Raw genomic sequence first — 10838 nt, forward strand, 5'->3', positions numbered from 1 at the left:
TATCTGAACAAGAAAAGAGAAACCTATTTATTTATTTTAATACTGATCAATATTTACACTCTTAATACAAGATATTCTTAGGATCAAAGCTTTACTGTTTAACAAGCTTTCTCAATTTTTTCTTCAACATCTCAAAGTAGTGCCATTTTATCAATTTATTCATCTTAGTCTTCCATTAAATAGCCTGTATTGTGGAATGTTTTTCCCTGTCAACTGTATTTCTCATTTTATTTCTGTTAAAAAGAAACAATAAATCCAGAATGGAGTCACTTAGGCTAAATCCACCAAGATTTAAAAGCTAAAATTCCAAACGGAAGATTATGTTAACCTCAATAAGTTTTTTGTCTCTCAAAGAAAGGTAATCTCACCCCAAAAATCCTTTTTTCATTAGTGTCTTCCCAGTTCTGCTTTTATTTTTTTTTATTTTTATTTTTTTTAAACATTTTATTTATTTATTTGAAGAGATAGACACAGCCAGCGAGAGAGGGAACACAAGCAGGGGGAGTGGGAGAGGAAGAAGCAGGCTCATAGTGGAGGAGCCTGATGTGGGACTCGATCCCATAACGCCGGGATCACGCCCTGAGCCGAAGGCAGACGCTTAACCGCTGTGCCACCCAGGCACCCCACCCCAGTTCTGCTTTTAAAAATTATTCCCTTTCTACAGCTTTTTGAAGCTTTTTTGTATTGCTAGATGGAATGCTGTCTGATTCATGAATCACTCAATAAAACCAATTAGATCTTTAAAATTTATTTGGTTGAATGTTGATTATTTAACAATGTCCTTAACATATGGTGCAACTGTGAGATGTAGATTTTTATCTTAGATATTTATCTTTCTTTTTAGACACTTTCTGAATAAAAACATGTCTTTGGCATTCCATGCTCAAGCTGAACTTAAAAAATCACCAAAGTTCTAATAGGAAATAACAGTAGAGACAATGTAAATATTCTTCAGAGAAAATAAATAGATTGCAAATACCATAAATCTAATAAAAAATACAATTCAAAACTCTGTTAGTGAGAAGGTACAGGTTTCTGGGAGAATAATTTGAAAATTCATAAACCCCTGGTTGGGGTATGGATTCAGCATAAACTAATTGGCATACAAAAGAAAACTAGGAGAATATCCCCAATGGGCATCATGGAATCCATACTGTTGCATTTGAGAGTCTTAGCTTTCATCCATAAATAAATAAATAAATAAATAAATAAATAAATAAATAAATAGATTCAAAACAAGATTATCTTACCCACATCCTCTCCAGCATGTTAAGAAAAGTCAATACTCAAATAATTCCCATTAATCATATTAGCGAAGTGTTGCTTTTTTTCTTAAGTTTAAGATATGCTAATTAGGGGTGCCTGGGTGGCTCAGTCAAGCGTCTGCCTTGGGCTCAGGGCATGACCCGAGTCCTGGAATCGAGCCCCACATCAGGCTCCTCCGCTGGGAGCCTGCTTCTTCCTTTCCCACGCCCCACACCTGTGTTCCCTCTCTTGCTGGCTGTCTCTCTGTCAGAAAAAAAAATATTAAAAAAAAAAAAAGAAATGCTAATTTAAAAAACGTGCTTATTCCAGGTGCAATATGTGTTCTTCTTCTTTGTTTTCTTTTTTTTTTGGGGGGGGGCCCACTTTATTTTTCCTGTGGCCCACTTTATATATAAAAATACAATGATGTACACATGAACTTAGAAATGTATGCATACTAATAAATTATATAACTCTTTCCATTAATTTCATCTGAGTTAATATTTTCCTGATATGATTTTCTCACCAACTATGCCAGAACTCTGCTTTTAGTACTTCTCATTATTCCCCAGTTTTCTATTTGTAGTGTAAATCCCTTTTAATGAATCAAATAGAATTAATTTTCATGTTTTTCAGCACTAAATTCCAAAATAACTTTAAAAAAAAGGTATTTTTTTTACTGACTACCTGGGTGGCTCAGTCAGTTACTCATCCAACTCTTGATTTCAGCTCAGGTCATGATTTCAGGGTCCTGAGATTGAGCCCCACATAGAGCTCCACGCTTAGCGGAGTCTGCTCCTCTCCCTCTCCCTCTGTCCCTCCCCATGCACATTCTATCTCTTTCTCTCTCTCATAAATAAATAAATCTTAAATATGTATATATGTATATATATTTATTATGAAATAAAATCAAACAATTTAAATATATAGCTTAATCAAGTATTATAAGTCAACTCTCACTAAGTTAAGGAAAAAAAAAACGTTGGCAGCCACTTCAGAGGCCTTTCCTTATGAGACATGCCAATCACAGACCATTCCCTCCTCTAGTAACTAACCATTATCTACACTTTATAGTTTTCATTTCTTTGCATTTTAAATAACATTATCACACAAATGTGCTTCTCTTGACATTAGAGTTTAGTCTTACTCATTTAGAAAATTTAATATAACTTTATCTCTTTTTTTAATTTATAGGTTTTCCTTTTAACTTTTCTATTTTCTTAAAATTTATCTTTGGAGAAACTTGGCTATTTTGTTTGACCTGTCCAGTTTTCCAAACTCCGGGTTTTGATAATGAATAATCTTGGTGCAGTTCTACATGTATCTCTGCACTCTAGATTTCCTGCAACTTGGCAACTATATAAAGAGATAGATCACTCTAGTTCAACCCCTCTAGCAAGACTATAGACAGTGTCAGTAAGTATATAATGATACATGATGTCTGGCTGTCTCTCTTGTTTAGATGTCCACAGCCATTAAGGCTTAACTCCTATAAGCTATTATTTTATGGAACTTGCAAAAATGGTGATATTCTAATTTTATCATTATTTTTCATTTATCTTTTGAAATGTCTTTATATAAGGACATTGCCCTCATCCTTTATTTAGCAATCCAGGGTTGGAGCAGACCTAGGGAAATCTGGAAAAACACTTGATTCGTTTGCTTTATTTACTACATAGTGAGTGGTTTTCTACCGTCCTCTGAAAATGACATTATTTTCTATTTTATCTTTAGGAACTCATGAATATAACCAATTTTAGTTGGCTTTGTTGCAATAAAAAATTACTTTTTTGAAGCTCAAATCACTCCATCTTATGCCAGTAGAAGCCTGTTCACACTGAATCCTTTGTCTTTGACCCTCACAGTCTTTAATAATTTCATGCTAGTCTGGTGTGAAAGATATTCCAGAATAATATATCTTCTGCCTCACATACTCAATCAGCCATTTCTCCCCCCCCCCCATTTGTCAGAGAGAGAGAGAGAGAGAGAGCACAGGCAGGAGGGGAAGAAGAAGGAGAAGCAGGCTCCCCACTGAGCAAGTAGCCTGATGCAGGACTGGATCCAAAGACCCTGGGATCATGACCTGAGCTGAAGGCGGACACTTAACCAACTGAGCCACCCAGGTATCCCTCAATCAACCATTTCTTCAAGAAGCTCTGGTTTCTGAAAATGAGAAATGGTATTTCTAGACTACAATCTGGGTGTTAAAGATGCTGAATATTACTGGATTGATCACTGCTTCTAGATCTTTTTCAGATTTTTCTTTCTTTCTCTCAGTTTGATATAGTTGTATTATAGCTATCCTGGCAAAATATATGCCCATAATATACTAGATTATCTCCTTTGTAATGTACTGTCTTGGTTCTATAGGAAACTAAATTTAATGGTCTTCATCACCTTATTTAGGTGTCTTTCTGATCATTTTGGTTATCTGAACTCATTCTCTAGTAAATTCTTCAGAAATGACACATGAGGAAATATTTATTGAGTTCTTGCACATTGATAACATTTGTCTATGACCATTATGTTTGATATTCAGTTTTGCTGGATATAAACTACTTGGCTCACACTTTTGTCCTTAAATATCTTAAAAATGTTATGCCATTCTGGCATAAATTATTGCTGTTAAAATATCTGATAAAAACTATTCTCCTTATAAACAAGGTAGGTTTCTTTTTTCTCTAGCTGTGCAACTAATTATGTTTTCTTTTTTAAAGTAAAGTAATTTTACTAGAAGATGTCTAGTGTTGATCATTCTAGGTGAATATACTTTGTCACACAGCATGGACTTTCAAAATATGATTACAAGTCTGTTTTTTTGTCATTTGCTTCTTTTTATCTTAGCAATATGTTCTTAAATGTAGACTTTAGGTTTGCATGTTCCTTCATTTTTGTTTACTCCATTTCACTTTCTTTAGTGTTTCTCTTCAGGAACTCCTATTATTCATGTGTTTGATTTTATTTGCCTCTAATATTAGTCACTTTCTAGTTTCATTTCTTTTACTGTTTATTTTTAATTCTCATCTATTTATCTCTATGTTTTAAGGCATTATCTTTAGGGCATTATTATATTCTCACTTATACTACTTCATTTTTTACTTTTAGCCCATTATGAAATAGGTTTAATTTAATCTACGTTGTAGGTACACCTTTCTGGAATAATTTCGTTGTTTGTAAGAATATTATTGTCATCTTTATTTTCATTTTCTCATAATACATCTGAATTGTAAAAGACTTTGCTACTTTCATAATTTTTAAAAAAAAATTTATAGTAACTGTGCATTAGATTGACTCAATTTTTCTTTTACTCAGTGTTATGTGAAGTCAGCTTTACTGAATTTTTAGAAGCAGAATTCAGAAATATTTTTTTATATTTTACAGTATCCTCAATGTCAATAATGAAAATAATAGATTGATATTCAAAGAGTAAATGAAGATATGAAATATTTTTAAAACTATGAAATATTAGGTATGTAAAATTATAACCAGAATATATGTATTATGGAAGCAGAGGCCTTATATCTTTTTTCACTGCTTTCTATCCAACATCTAAACTATATTTTTTAATGGATTGACTTATTCACAGAAAAATCTGTAAGTCAAGGCAGAAATAGTCTTTATTGGTTACTAACCATATTATAAAGTTTATTAATATATAAAGGGAATTGACAAAATATATGGATTGAATAAATAACTGGCAATTTAAAGTTATTTATAATAATGATGTGTAAGTTTTCAAAAAAATATGTTAAGTTTTATACTCCTCTACTTTTCAGCAATAAATTAGATCCATATTAACCTGGCTACCTCAAGCAGGGGTTTTGGTTTAACTATTTGTAAAGCATTTGTAAGAACAGCATTAAAACATCTGTAAAGTTATGTAAGAAAGAAAAATGGAAAAATGTTCACATATAAAATAAAGTGTCTTAAATAGATAAATTACGTAATGCTTAATAAATTTTACTTTTAATATCTGTCTCCTTACCTTATAAACCTATCCACCTCAATGAGTCTATTCTTAATTATTTTCTTGCATTTAATATTGTGTCAAATTCTCCTCAGTTATATACCATGAAATACAAACAAAAACTTTAAATATAGCAGTTTAAACATGGTTAAGTAACAGTTTGTAACAATAACAAAATATTTCAGAAAGAGCAAAGTAAAAGAGAACTAAAGATGAAAAAGCCAGGACAGGCTTTTTTACCAATATCACAGGGGATGTGGTTTGAAAAAGATGAATTAATGAGAAGTCCCTTTCTCTGTGTCTCTGTCTGTCTCTTTTTCTCTCCATTTTTCTTTTGGTGAACCAGCTGTACTGAGGTGTAACTGGCAAATTCTTAAAGTATAGTTAAGTAAAGTTTAATAGGTTTTGACCTTGACATGTGTGAAATCATCAACACCATGCAGATAACAAACCTATTCCTCACTTTGAGAAGTGTGTTGCCACTTCATAATCTCTCTTTTCCTCTCCTCCCTGTGGCCTAGGCATAGTGACTTGTTTCTAATAAATAAAATATAAGAAAAGTAATATAACTTTTAAAGGTTTGCTCTCAATAGTTGTATTCCCCAAATACAAGTTAGGTCATATTTATCTATGTAAGATATCCTATATTTACTACTAGTAATTTTTTCTATGATGTTATATTTCATCTCTGCATTGGCTGAAATCCCTCTTTGGTTACATAATGTTTCCCTGATGTTAGAAATGACATTTCTTGGAAATACACAATATAATAATACAAATGCTCTTAGTATATGATTAAAGAACTGTATTTCAACAAGATGCTTGAGGCCAGTACTCAAACTCATATTCAATACATGATTCTATAAAAGATATTAAATGAATACAGAAAATGAAGAATTGCTCATGATGAACTTGAAATGAAAAATCTGCTCAGTCTAAATTTCAGTATTGGTATCACTTTAACAAAATCAGGTTAGATTGAAAGATACATATATGTGGGTTACATGTATATATATATTTAGAGAGAGAGAGTTAATCTTAAGAACAGGTATATATTTTTTACTTATTATAAACTTTTTAAAATTACAATAAAGGAAGTAATTAAACCATGTGTTGTTTAAGAATTTGGCTGTTAGAAAAAGAATATTATATGTATGTTAGTGCCTGATTTAGACTACATTTTCCTTATTGTTTTTTAATAACTCCCCAATTCTATTAAAGACAAAGGGAAGTTTCCTTGATGAGATACATAAATCTTGACATAAAATTTGTATTAGTACTCTCAATATTGTGGTTATATGATTTAATTCTTTATGTAAGCCTATAACATTTTCTTTCCATATCAGTCCCATTTGTCTTAACGAACATGAAAAATATAGCAAAATCAAATATTACAAATGTACTTGAAGACTGACATTGTCAAAAACATAAATTCATTGCTACCTGCCTCAAAATGGTGTTTCTAATGTCCTTCCTATGGTTATCTTGGCAAAATACTTTTTTATTTGATAATCTAGGACTTCGGGGAAGAAGAATTTTGGGGGTCAAATCTAAATGTAGACTTCAATCTTGATTAAGCTTTGGCAGATAAAGAAAGCACAGAAACCACACTTCTTGTTTTAACTCGCAATATTTATCATAGAAAACAAATTATTTTTATAGATAGAAAATGTGCCACATTGAGCATGTTATACATTTCCCTGTTATAAAAAGTGAGAAAATGTAGGGTTGCCAATTCTGTCATTTTTTTTATTTTTTAAGATTTTGATTTATTTGAGAGAGAGTGCAAGAGCAAAAGAGAGCACACAAGCAGGGGGAGGGGCAAAGGGAAAGGGAGAAGCGGGCTGCCCCTGAGCAGGGAGCCTGATAAGGGACTCCATCCCAGGAACCAAGGATCATGATCTGAGCGGAAGGCAGATGCTTAACCAACTGAGCCACCCAAGTGCCCCTCAATTCTGTCATTTTAAATAAGTGTTACTTCTCAAGAAATTTAACAATGAATACATAAATTGTATGTTTTAAGTGATTTGATAGATGGAAAAGACAGGGCTGGCTAACAAATAATTAAATGACCTATACCTGGAGTGGTAATCAATAGAATAATCTTAATAAGAAGAAAAAAATATTTTGGTATTATCCAGGACTTTTTCTTTAACTTAGTACAGTTCAATAGTCTTAAAATAAATTTCTCTCTTAAAAATACAAAAGGCGTGTGTGGATATTAATAAAATTAATTAAGAGAATTAATAAATATGTTAAATAACAGAACTGGAATACAAAATATTTGATATCAGAAACAAATAATATGAATTTAATAATGTGACATTTACTGTAGACCAGAAGTCATACATTTAAAAAATAATGATAAAATAACAGTCATAATTACAATTACAACAATTTAAGAAAAATCAGAAGTGAAATTTGGCACAAAAGGAAGAACGGAATTGGAAAACTAAAGTTTTGAGCCTTAGGAGGGAGAGATGGGCTATCATGGCTGACTTTGGGGAGAAGAACTTGAGTGTTAATCTCTCTATGATTAAGCCTCATATTGGCATGGCTAAAACTAATATTATGATCTCCTTAAGTAGATGAGTTTGTGGTTCCTCATAAAGTATCTATCAAAGTTGAATCACGAACTAAAATTTTAGTAAGTATGATGAGAAACTAAAATATCTTTTTTTTTTAATGATTTTTTAATTATATTATGTTAGTCACCATACAGTACATCCCCGGTTTCCGATGTAAGGCTCGATGATTCATTAGTTGCGTATAACACCCTGTGCACCATGCAATATGTGCCCTCCTTACTACCCATCACCGGTCTATCCCATTCCCCCACCCCCCTCCCCTCTGAGGCCCTCAGTTTGGAGAAACTAAAATATCTGATCTAACATTTGTGTTCCATTTGCCCAATATAATAACAGAGTAGATAAACCTGTTAAACCCCCTAGACTTAAATAGCCCCCAAATCATTGGCTGTCAGCCTTGAGGACTTCATGACATAGATCTGGGTCCCATATAGCGTTAAGGGATTAAAAACCTGTAAATTTTGAGGCAAGTGGTGTTTATAAATAGGAAACTGGAAACAAGTGTGGGTATATTTTCCCAGCTGGATTCATTCATTTATCACTAATTCTTTCAAGTCTGTTACAGAAAAACTGAATTTACAAATGGCCATTATCAGTCCTAGGGGATATCACTTTGAAAAATTATACTTGTGTTTTCAATATCTATAATCATAGAACCCCTGCATTTTAGCTTTGCTGCAAGATCATCTGGGATAACCTTACACCTCTTAGTTTTCCTTAAAACTATGTGATTTTTTTACTAAATTCTGGTTAATGGGATGTGAGTACAGTGGCCAAATAAAATGCAAGAATTTCAGATAAGCAACAAACATATTCTTCCAACATTTTAACATAAGTATGTTCAAATAATACATGAGATATATTTATATTAAAAATGATGTATACAATTTCCATGCTGCTTTCAACAAGGAAATAAAAATCTCTCTCTCTCTCCTTCTTATCCAGGTTCCTTGAATATGGTTAACATAGTTCCATTTTGTAAAATTGTAAAATGCAGATGTGGACATCACACTAAAACCAAGACAGGAGGAGGCAGAGTGTTAGATCACATTTCTCTCTGGACATCTCTTAACACCTTAAAAGGCCTATCATGGGTTAAATCCAGGATATTACATTGGAGAAAATAAACTCAATTCTGTTTAAGCTACAAATTTTGTTCTCTATTATGTAATAAAATTATATCCTAGCTAATATATCACTGTACTAACAGAAGTCATCCTGATTGTCATTAATTAGTCCTAGATTATTTTCTTTCCCCCCTTCTCTCTTTTTATCCTTTACTTGATAATTTGAGGTAAATTGTACTGTTTGTCACAATTGCTAATAGCCTAATTATGATTAATTGCTTTCCTTCTATGTTCATTAATTGGCCTTAATAAATTGAAAGCAATTTAAACTGTCTTGCCCTGAAGACCCTTATCGTAATTATGTAAGTACAAAAATGACTGAATATTTAGTAAAGATATTTCAGAAATGAGTAATGAAATGAAATGAATTTTTTAATTAGTATACTTTTTAAAATAACACCTATTTTATTAGAGAACTTTTAGGTTCACAACAAAATTGAAGGGAAAGTACAAAAATGTCTCATATACTCCCACACATACATTCTCTCCCCCATTTTCTGCATCCACCACTGGAATAGTACATTCGTTACAACTGATAAACCTACATTGTCCCATAATTATCACCAAAAGTCCATAGTTTAAATAATGGTTCACTTTGGTATTGCACATTTCTCGAGTTTGGACAAATGTATAAAATGCATTCATCATTATGACAAAACATTTTCACTGATTCAAAAATCTTCCGTGGCCCATCCAGTCATTTCTCCCTTCTCCCTAACCCCTGACAACCACTGATCTTTTAACTGTCTCTATAGTTCTGCCTTTTCCAGAAAGTCACATAATAGTTGGAATCATACAGAATGTAATCTTTTCATATTGGCTTTTTTCACTCAGTATTACGCATTTAAGTTTCCTTTATGTTTTTTTCTGGCCTGATAGCTCATTTCTTTTTAGCACGGAAGAATATTCCATTATCTGGATGCACTACAGTTTATCTGCTGGCCCAGTGAAGAATATCTTGCTTGCTTACAAGCTTGGCCAAATAGGAATAAAGCCGCTATTTAAAAAATGCAGGTTTTTGAATGGACTAAGTTTCAACTCCTTTGAGTAAATACCAAGTAGTACAATTGCTGGATTATGTGATAAAAGTATGTTTAGCTTTGTAAAAAAGCACCTTAGGGTCTTCCAGAGTGGCCGTACCATTTTGCATTCTTTTTTTTTTTATAATGATTTTTTATTATATTATGTTAGTCACCATACAGTACATCCCTGGTTTTTGATGTAAAGTTCGATGATTCATTAGTTGTGTAAAAATATGGAACGCTTCACGAATTTGCGTGTCATCCTTGCGCAGGGGCCATGCTAATCTTCTCTGTATCGTTCCAATTTTAGTATATGTGCCGCCGAAGCGAGCACACCATTTTGCATTCTTAAAAGCCATGAATGAGCGTTCTTGTTGCACCATATCTTTGTGAGCTACTGGTGTTGACACTGTTCCAGATTTTGACCATTCTAATATATGTAGTGTGTAATGGTACCTTATTGTTTTAATTTGCATTCTCCTGATAGCATACGATATTGAGCATCTTTTCATGAACTTATTTGCCACTTGGTGATGGGTCTGCCAAACTCTTTGGCCAAACTGTAATCAAATTGTTTGTTTTCTTATTGTAGAGTTTTAAGAGTTATTCATATATTTTAATAAGTTGCTGAGAGTTTGTCATGAGTGAGTGTTGGATACTGTCAAATGCCTTTCAGCCTATATTGATACAATCATATGATTTTTCCTTTTTAGTTTGATATGATGATTACATAGTTGATTTTCAAATGTTGAACCCACCTTATATACCTGAGATATCAGATGACCATAATGGGTAATTTATACATACTCAGATTCAATTTGCTAATATTTTGTTGAGAATTTTTGCATCTACCTTTGTAAGAAATACTGCTCTATAGTTTTCTTGTAAT

The 10838-nt window shown here is 32.5% G+C and overlaps 1 non-coding gene across 1 annotated transcript; it reads right to left on the reverse strand.

Annotated features, from left to right (window-relative positions):
- Positions 1 to 10176: 10176 nt before the first annotated feature.
- On the reverse strand, positions 10177 to 10283 carry LOC123801175 (U6 spliceosomal RNA). Its single transcript, XR_006782134.2, has one exon. It is a non-coding gene; the product is annotated as a U6 spliceosomal RNA (small nuclear RNA).
- Between the last annotated feature and the right edge of the window lie 555 nt (positions 10284 to 10838).

Source organism: Ursus americanus, chromosome 10 (genome assembly GCF_024610735.1).
Source record: "Ursus americanus isolate L20-20 chromosome 10, mUrsAme1.1.p, whole genome shotgun sequence".
Classification (NCBI taxonomy): domain Eukaryota; kingdom Metazoa; phylum Chordata; class Mammalia; order Carnivora; family Ursidae; genus Ursus; species Ursus americanus.